Below are 10811 nucleotides of genomic sequence, written 5' to 3' on the forward strand. Positions count from 1 at the left end.
AACAAGTTTTTCATTTCAATCAAAAAGCTGATAAGTGTTTACAGCTTGTTTCCATTTTCCCCAAATGACGATATCTCAGTATTTATTTAGCATCGTTTTTCCTGCGTTTGTTCTCAGCTCACTTGACCTCATCATTGAACCATAAGTTGTCTCAATTTTGTGCGACCAGTAACTTTTACGAGGAGGCTGCAGCTCGGCTAAAATGGTAAATGTCTTTTGGAACAAATCTCTTCAAATACAACAGGCCACTCATGGATCATCTCACAAAGGCGTATACTGTATGAAGAGCTTCAAACCCTTGAGTCTGGTCTATGATTGAGTTCACATGACACCCTGTTTTTGCCTCACCTCTGCTGTCATTTTCCACTGTTCGTTGTCCGACATGAGCAGAGCAAACCCGAGAAAGCAGAAATGTACAATCCTCTCTCTAAACAAACCATTAACCCCTTGCACAGTGAGGCCTCGCCCATCGATTCCAGACAACCTTTTGTCAGGTTTGATTTCTGAACCCATTTCTCACTCTCTTTACAAGATACAGGGTGAGCTCTGTGGATCAGCAGTCAAGAGCACCACACTGTGTGTTTGGAGTGATGGGTTGATGACCGCTGAAAGAAAAGGAATACACTGAAATCAAACACTCTCAAATGTGGTAAAACAGAAAACAGTCACTCACAGTGACTTTTCACTGTTACAAGACAAGCTAAACAAATGAATGTTAACAAGTGGCGCTTGTCAACCTCCTTGTGGGGTCTTTTCCATAGAGAGGCTGGAGAAGTGACAATCGTGGACAGAGGGCGCGACCTCAGTGTGTGCGGGAACGTCAGGATGAGGTTACAGGTCAGAGGGCAGGAGCTTTGGGGTAATAAGGTCAGACAGTGATGCATTACTGTAGCCTTAATGCAAACTACTCTTCAACTGATGGAAACCAAAGAGGAGCAGGGGAAGCCTAATATTATCTTAAGAGATGCAGGTCAGTGATACTGTATGTCATCAAAACATGTGATCTTACTGGTTTGTCTTTCTGACCTGAAATCTGTGATCATTGGTCAGTATAATATATTTAATGTTTGACCTCATCAGCTTTATTGTTTTTTGTAAATATCTTCTTACTCTGAATTTGATGCAGCAAGACGTTTCAAACAAATTGGGACAGGAGCAACAAAAGACTGGGAAAGTTGTGGAACGCTCCAAAAACACCTGTTTGGATCATTCCACAGGTAAACAGGTTGATTGGTAACAGGTGATAGTATCATGGTTGGGTATGAAAGGAGCATCCTGGAAAGGCTCAGTTGTTCACAAGCGAGGATGGAGCGAGGTTCAACACTTTGTGAACACATGATTGGATAAGGGATGTTACTACATGGGCTCAGGAACACTTTGTGGAAACGTTGTCGGTAAACAGAGTTTCTTAATAATGATCTTATTGTTTTAATTCATGTTTACATCATCGGCCGTGCTTCAGTCTCTGCTTCTTCTTGCCTAAAGATACCCTTGAGGTGGGAAAACGATGCAGAACTACAACCAGCCGTGTATGAAGATTGTTCAGTGACCTTTCACCTCAAGAATGACTGCAATCACACCTGAGACTGAGGCACAGCTGATAATAATGAGTAATTATAGTTGTTAGCAGTCGTTAGAGAAAGGAGAGAGAGACCTGGCCACTGATCCATCTTTAATCAATAGATTTGAAAGGTTAAAAGCTTCAGTGAAAAGCATGGTAGAATACACAAAGTCATTATTTATACCCAAATCTCCGCTTAGCTAACACAGTCTGACGCACATCACAGACTGCTTTATCTTCCTGCTTATGCCCGACACATTGTCAAACACAGTTTGGAGATTTCTGTTCGCAGACAGTGGAGTAATTCTGCGTACAGAGCTTGTCACTGAAAATCTGACATGGCACGGAGCTGATGGATCACAGTTGGCTGCCGATAGGTACAAAGCTGTTGTGGCGCGTCTGGAGGTTTTTGACACAGTTCTTAATTAGAGGGAGCATCTGGACAAACCAGACTGGAAAAAAACTAAATATCATGAGGCTGTGACATTTTTTGAAAAGCTTAACTTACAAGATGGAGTTTAGACAGATTAGTGTTTTGCCTGCCTAAATGTGCACTGATGTTGAACTTATTGTCAAGTCAATTTTATTTACATAGCCCAATATCACATTTACTGTTATTGGCCCAGTACCTGCACACAACAACAGCTAAAAACAACAAGAACAAATCGAGGTAAATGATGGGTGGGACTGTTAATTTATCCGACCAAAAAGATACATAAAAAGTATTTTTGTAAGTTTTAAACAATAGAAATAGTACAAAGAAATAGAGTCAATGATTATGGACAATATAGGCATGCATACATACTGTATATGTACATGTTAATAGGGCAAGTGCATTTTAAACTGTGAAAATATGATCTATAGTATGCAAAGTGCTCTGTAGCGCCTTCCAGAGGCGAGAAGTTGGAAGACGACTGTTGTGTGATGGACGCGCAGTGACGTTTGCTGCCTGTTTTCCTGGCTCTGGACATGAATAAGTCCTAATGGAGGGAAGGTTGATGGCAGTGGTTTTCTCTGCAGTCCTGGCTGTTCCCTCGTAGTCTGCTCCTGTCCCATTTGGTGGCCGATCCAGAGCAGACAGTGATGGACGCGCCGTGAATTGACTGGGTTATTGCAGAGAACTGAATCAGCAGCTCCTGGAAAGCTCAAGGGGATTTACAGTCTGTACAGCATGTGACACTTTCCATCCTTAATTTAAAAAAATAAAAAAAATAAAAAACAAATGAAGGAAACCTCAGAAAAAACAAAAAAATATAAATTGTAAACAAATGGGAAGAACATGGATCCAGCAGGGCGTCAGGTGCCGCCAAACTGAGCCACACAACCTCCTCTCCACCATGGAGACTTGAAAAGCTCAAGAGCCAAAGCTCAAACATGCTATTCACACAGAAAGGAGAGAGGAAACGAACACACAGGGAGAGAGAGACCAGAGGAGAGACTGGATCTCCTGGAGGATGAAGATCCAGATCCAAAACATCTGGAATGAGGCACTGATAGCCAGGCTAATGACAATGTTTTTTTTTCTTCTTCTATTGTTTATAGTAATCTAGTAAGCAAGACAAACATGGACAAGACATTCTTGACTTATTTATTGAGCCTGGAAGAAAAACAGTAGAATATCTGAAGCCGTCGAAGAATAAGCAACTGACTGAAACTTGAAAAGATCAGTTTTAAGTTTGGATTGAGATGGGGTGTAAGGTTTTAGGAGATCAGATAAGTATATAGCCAATTTGGAATGCCGAGTCATCGAAACACAGTTAGCAAGGTCGCGTCAGCAGTGGGTGACCAGCAGCTCAGCTAGTATGCTAGGCTAGCCTTGGAGCTAACAGCAACAAAGGCTACCTGGCCCTTAACACCAAGGTCGCTTTGAAAATAAATGGCAGCAAGTCTTTCATGATATGGATCACGCCAGAACATTGAGAAGAGAAAGAGATATCAGGCGTCACGCCGCCGTAGCAGCCAGCAGACAGTCAATCATTCATTCTATAATAACTGTTATTTTCGAAACCCCAGCCTCGACTAAAGATAGACAGTATTGTTCTGAGGAGCCTATTTGCATATGCAGTGACCTGAGGACCCTGATGCTGATGAAAGTACTGGGCAACCAGACTGACCTCAGTATGAGAAACCAGTTCCTCAGACAACAAGACTTAGCAATTATCTCCACTGCAGGCCAATCAGACACACTGCGCCCAGGCAAGAAGCCCGCAATCAATCTCCAATGCTCGTAATGAGAAACATATTTTTCTCTGCCAGTGAAAAGATAATCAGCAGCTGAACAGAAGGGTCAACAGGTCCTCTCTATTAGGATGTAGCGAAACAAATAACACAAATCTCTATCAGCCTCCACAGCTCCACAGCTGAATCCTCAAACAAGGTTACCTTCAAACCTGCAGACCCTTAACACAGCTGCTGGATGTGGTATCGATCAGTGAGTGTGTGTGTGTGTGTGTGTGCAGAAGTATCTGTATCTGTAGTAGCAGCAGTTTTCCTATGTGCCCCATGTGGAGTGTGCATTGATTTGAATATCTGATATGAGACTTTACGTATTCCACGCTAATACTTCTCAGTGCAAGAGGAATGGATGTGCCAGTTGTGCCACTACAATGTTTTCTAATGTGGTTTAGGGAAAGAACGAAAGTTATTAAGTGCTGTCAAAATGTGTTGAAGGGAGTCATGCATTTTCATTTAATTACTAGATGAATAAATGGACTAAATTTAAAACAAAATCTCAACATTTTGGTGCAAAAAGCAGAGCTTTTAAGATTAACCTGGAGGAAAAAAAGACTGAAAAAAATTATTCAGCGGAATACATTAAAGCCACATGTTGTTAAAAATCAGCGTTTTGGTTCGCTCATTATTAATTTCAGAGCCTTTTGAAGTACATATGTGCACAGTACTTGGCTGCATAATTAAATACTTTGGGTCATTATACAGAGGGGATGTATATCCAATAAAAAAAGATATGCTTAGGTATAAAGAGATACTGCAGTTTAAAGTCATAGTTTGACATTTTTGCAGAATTTTAGATGAGAAGATGGATACAATGCTCAGATGGTTAGCATAGCTTAGCATACAGACTGGAAACCGCCTCCCAGCACCACTTAAGATCACCAATTAACATTTGTTCTTACAAAATAAACAATTAATGTTAATTAGTGAGATCATTTTGTTACCTTTGGACAAAGCCAGTCAATTTTTTTTAGCCCTGTTCGTAGTCTTTCTGGCAAACTATGCTAACAGTTTCTCATTTAACACTTGGCAAGAAAGCTAATTCAAGAAAGCGTATTTTCCTTTGTTAACGCCTTAAAAAGATCATGAATGAATCACAGGCTGTGCTTCCATTGTTAGAACAGGGTGGAAAAAGAACATTAACATTTTATTTGGACAGAGCCAGGCTAGATCTTTTCCCCTGCTTCCAGTCTTTGTGCTAAGCTAAGCTAATAGGCTGCTCTTCTTGTCTAACTGCACAAGTATCCGCATATTTCCCAAAATTTCAAACTATTTCTAACCCATTTAGCCGTTAAGTCGTCTACTGTTATGTCAATTACAGCTCCTCAGTGGTGCTTGTGATTCACCTCCTCCTCAGACACTGAAAAATACCCTTTGAAACCCACTGTGTTGTTTAATTGATGTAAGCATCTCATGATTACACACAAATTGTTTTGTATTATTTAATATCTCTGTAATAATTACTTTCATTTGTGAGGTTATATAATCCCCGTGGTGTGTTTCTGTGCATCAAAGTGTGTGTACGTGCATGTGTACGTCTGTGCGGCTGTGTGCTGATGTGTGGAGGTTAATGGAGGTTGTTTTGTTTTGCCGTTGTTTGTGAGATGGAGGTGAAACCAATTTTAGGTAATTGGAATCATAATTGAAATTTATGTTGCCACTTAAATTCCCTCCCCCAACTTTTATTTGGCCAATTAGAAGAATAAATGTGTGCTCCAAGTTTGAGACTGAAAAACATTAAATTCTATAAAGTTAGGGAGAAAACATGTTTAAATAATACAACAAATCCATTCATTACGCTCCTCTGTTTTTGATGGAGGAGGAAAATTCAATATCTCATTTCTCATGTCCTGCTGAGTGGCCTCTGAGGCTTGTTTCTGTTAATTTTTTTTGTAATTGCAAGACTAGTTCTTGGCTAGTTTTGAAAATTTTTTCACCTTTAAGGTCCCAATAAGTCTTTTTCTGCAAAATTCCTGTGTGTTTGTATTTGTAGTAATCTGTATGTGCATATACAAAGGGTGGACGATACGTTTCGAGATGACCTCAGTGTTCATCTGACCTCTTGTGACTCCCAGTTTATGACCTGTGAAAGGATACAAAGGCTTCTGACCATAGACATAAATCCATATTAGTCACCATGACGGGGATAATTGGAGCAACCCATTATTTATTATTGAAGGTTTTTTGAGATGCTACATTCTCTATTTGACAGTTGCTACATGTGCTAGACAAATTGCTTTTGCACTGAGATGCATTAGCAACGGGGGAGCTTAAAGACCCTAAAAAGCTGCTTTCTCAATCGGCGTCTTATTATGAGCAACAAGGGCCGAGATGATGACAAGACGTTTGGCCAAAGTTGGAACAGTTTTGAGTGGTTTCTGAAGTGGGAGGGGATCAGATGGAAAAAGGTGATGGTGAGGTGATGTACCTCTGTGCACTGATCAGAGTTTAATAATAATAAATTGAATCAGAGTATGATGGCAATTGTGAAACCCACACAGTCTGATTAAGCAGTTCAGTGGAGTTTCTGAGTGTTAAACTTATAACCTCTTCAGTTTTGAAACCGCGATTTCAGGGGCTGGCCTTAAACCTGGTGCAAGGCGGTGCAAAAAGTCCTTTCCCACAGTGTAACAGCTCCTACATAGTTTTGATGTTGTTTGAGATGAAGGAATAATACACACACCTTATATAATGTATATTCACTCGAACAACAAGAAGTGAAGAGATGGTGGCACAATGCAATTGTTGACAGGAGGTATGACAGGTTCCAAGAACATGGCACCTGAGAACATATTAAGAATGGAGCTACTTGGGGAATGAAAACAGCACGGTTTGGCTTGAAATAAAAAAGTTACTTATGTAACTAAATGACAAATGTCAGCACTAGTAAGCTAAGGACGAACATACAACTTATAGCATAAAGAGCGACAAAGTCCACATAGAGAGGAGGACTGGGAGGAAACTGGTTAGTCGGTTTCCCATGTGAAACCAATGTATTTTAACCGAAAACATGATTTCTTTCTTTTTTCCCTCATTCTTGACAATCTCAAAGATGAATCCACTGCATGTACAACCAATCACATTGTAATCTTATGCATTCAAATTAGGTGGAGTTAGCGTGTTCTGGCCCTGGAACACAGCCACCACAGCTCGCTGACAGCGAAAGTTTTGTGCTACAACACTGGCGGGATGTCGCCTCATGGGGCCTTGTTTTTTTATTGTTCACACAGTCTGGAGCAGGATAATTGTCATGCATTGGAAGCAGGGGAGCATGACAGGCACAGATAGACAGGGAGACACACCATATATAAGCTGCAGCACTGACAGAGCTACTGCCATTTGTCTCACCCACGGCGGGACAAGCCAACCCTGTCTTTTGATCAATGTTTTTTATTTTTTTCAACACTGCGTCTTTCTCACCCTTCAGCCCTCGCTTTCTGTCCGTGTCCATCCATCCTTCTTTCTTAATGTCTCTCTCCTTTCTTTAAAATCCATTTTACACACTACTTTTTATGACTCCTCTTTTCATATCTGTCTTTTTTTTCCTGCAATTCATACCAATATACTTTTCCCTTTATAGCCTCCGTACACACCGCCCACCGGCACGTTAGCATTTATGCTGGCTATTACGTGGACCATTGTGGTCAGTAAGGTTGTAAAGTACATCATAAAACTTTCTACATCAGGATTTAAATTATCAAGCCTAATTCTTTGTTCGGGTCCTTGTCATGTGTGGTACCACTGTAGAGAACAAAGGGTGTGATATCTATACGGTGTCACAGCGAGGCTGGATCTTGTCATTTTATTTGTGTGCTAAGAAATGTCATTTAGAAAAATACAACATTTTAGATATTTACAGTCTCAGCGCCTGATGTGTTTATTTTTAAGCAACTTAGTATGAGAGAACATTCAGTGTCTTGTTCAGCAACATGAGGCTTTTAATCAACAGATATCAAATGAGGTCTTAAACACAGACCTGAACAGCTGACAGAGAACGCAATGTCAGATGCATTCTTTAATTTCTGCATATTGAGCTCCTCAGTCAGACATCTGTTTGAGTTTATTTTCGGATTGGTTGTTATAGTATCTGGCCACCTGTCTATCCCTTCTTTGTAAAAGATAAAGGCTTCTACATGAAGCTGCACGTCCACTAGTCATAATGTCGTGCAAAGACCTAAAATTAATTCCTGACTTTCGCCCACGTGGTGTGTCCATTGCTGAAATGCTGGAACAGGATGAGCCACTGAGACCTTTGGCGGGCCGTGAAACCAACACAATGAGCTGAAAGGTGCTAAAATGTCCAGAGAGCTGTGGGCAGCTGGGGAATCATTGATTATAGCAGCTTTATTTAAACTCTTCAGCCTATAACTTTCATCAAACATACATCCGCAACTATCTTAATCAAGTTTCTCTCTCACATCATCTTCTTCTCCGACTCACCCTGTTATTTTAAAAGGTATGGTTGCTAGGAGATCTGTGATGCAACTTGCGCTGTATGAATTTGTTATAGGATTACATTACTGCATATTACAATCATTGCTGTCTGGTTACACCGCTGATGCTCAGGTCACAATTATGATGAAACAATGATTAATCGAGCAATGATTTTGCAGGCATGCTATTATTCTTGCTATAATCTCCTGGTGTATGTCACATGTTATCATTTTTCATTAACTTTTCAATTAAAGTCTATTTTTAGCCGTTCCCTCTGCCTCTGTATATGTGTCCTGATGCTGAAAGTTTCCTGAAAATAGTGACAGCAAGAAATGGATGAATGGTTGGTCTGACAAATACTGAAAATGCTTGGAAAATTAGAGGCAGTGATGAAAACGTAATGGCTGGGAAAGCAAATAGACCTGACCATTAGTGGGCTCTTATTTGTGCCTAATATTCTGCCATTAAGATGGTCTATGTTTGGCATGATTGGATGCTGCGACCTTTAATAGAGCTCTTCGTGTTTTTATCCCACACGCTCTAAAAGCTTTGAGTGGACTTGCTTGCCACTGCAGCACTTGAAGACACTCGTGGATGCTGTGAGCCCAGACCGAGCTGAAATTATCATAAAACCCAAACACGGCCTCTCAGGTCAAGTAACCACACAAATAACATAGACACTCAGGAGTATGTTTGGAATAAGTTTAAAACTTCTGATCTCAATGCTTCTGACGTTTTATCTCTTTTTTAATGGCGAGCATCTCGTTGCTCACGCAGGTATGGCTATATTTTCTCTCTTGTCTGTGTAAAACCACGTGTTAAAAGCATGAGAATCAAAATCAATCAAAAAGCAATTTCTCCCTGCATTAATCTGTGGCGATATCTGGGGTTCAAGGGGTGAGATGAGAGTCAGAGCCAGCTCAAATATTCCTTTACAGACGCACTCACTGTGCTACAGCTGCACTGCAAAAATTCAATGCAATGTCAAAAATGACTGGATGTGTTGGCAGCACACTTCTAGAATTCCTGTACTGGACTGAACCGTATAGGAAACATAACGGGAAAAAAAACTTACTGCATTGCACCAACGTTGCTCTGACACAGTAGGGTTGTATGAAATGGAAAAACAGCAATAAATCCAGGAGTGATGGCTGATGAGAGGTTTGAGTCTGCAGAGAGCTGTGGAATCAGACCTGTGACCAGGAGCTATTTACCATTCTTGTAGCTTTACCCACACAGACCCCCACACTGTGTGAGGACATCCTCAGGGCTAAACTCTGAAACTCTCAACTTTTCTGTGACCTTTTGAAGTAAGAGAAGTCTTTTCTACCTTCTTAAACAGTTCACCTGGTGAGATTGTTTTCACTGAATTGAGCAGAAAAGAAGAAGAAGAAGAATGAAAGGTTGAGCGGTGCCTTTTGAACTCTGACACTTCACTGACCTTGTACCATCATGGATCCACTAAACAAGCTCTCCTCTCATGAGATTAAGCCTCTTCACCATTTTGATCTTTCTGACCGAAGAGGACCCCCACTGGGACACAGGGTGACCCTAACATGCCCTTAATGCTCCGTTCTGATGAATTGACCACCAAAGGTCAACAAAAGAAGAGAGTGTTTCTCTGAACCAAGAGAGGTGCAGGTTTGGTTTCCAAATTTGAAAACATTTTCCAAACACTGTTCCTGTTTTGAAATTAGGGGCTTTGGACCTTTTTCAGGTGCGACTTAACAGTTAGATAAGAATTACACTGAATGGCTTTTTCAAAAAAATCAAATTATATGAACATGCAATTTGAACAAATTTAAAAGCAACCAATGAGGCTTAATCCTAAAATACAACACTGCCTCACCTGAGTGACAAGCTAATGTTACTGACAGGTAGCTGCATAAAATAGCAAGCCAGCTAACCATTATCCATGATTTCTCCATCTGTGGTGTTGAGTTAAGAAATCTTGCTCTGATCAGTAGTTTCTTAGATTGTTTGGTCCTAACCCTAACCCTAACCTTAACCAATGATTACAAATGGCTTCCCGGAACACTGCAAATGGAGACACAGAAGATAATCAAATCAAATATCATTGACAATTTACATATGGACAAGTACATCAATTTCAAACAACAGACAAGACACATAGAGCGCCCCTTACTGGAGCACAACAGGCTGTTGCTAAATTTTTTAGAATACAGTGATGAGTGACTGACATGACCAACATGCAAACTTGTATCCAGTGAACAGAGCAGAAATACCTTGTTTTTAATTTTATTCACTTTATTAATCCCAAACTGGGAAATTATTCTCTGCATTTCACCCATCACTGATTCACTGAAACACACACATGCACCCTGCCGCATCAGGCGCCCAGGGTCAAGGGCACATCAGCCGGCTAATGGGGGGGGGGGGGGGGGGGGGGGGGGGGGAATACTCCACCACACCCAAGTTTCTCTGCCAGTCTGGTGGGGGGAATCAACCGGTGCCTCTCCAACCTCTAGGCCACAGCTGCCCCGTTGTCATGTATGTGACCTTCTACCGTTAAACAACCTCCTGCTAAGGTGACAAAATAAGTGACGGTGCTTTTCGAGCACTG

Source organism: Chelmon rostratus, chromosome 22, assembly GCF_017976325.1.
Source record: "Chelmon rostratus isolate fCheRos1 chromosome 22, fCheRos1.pri, whole genome shotgun sequence".
Classification (NCBI taxonomy): Eukaryota; Metazoa; Chordata; class Actinopteri; order Chaetodontiformes; family Chaetodontidae; genus Chelmon; species Chelmon rostratus.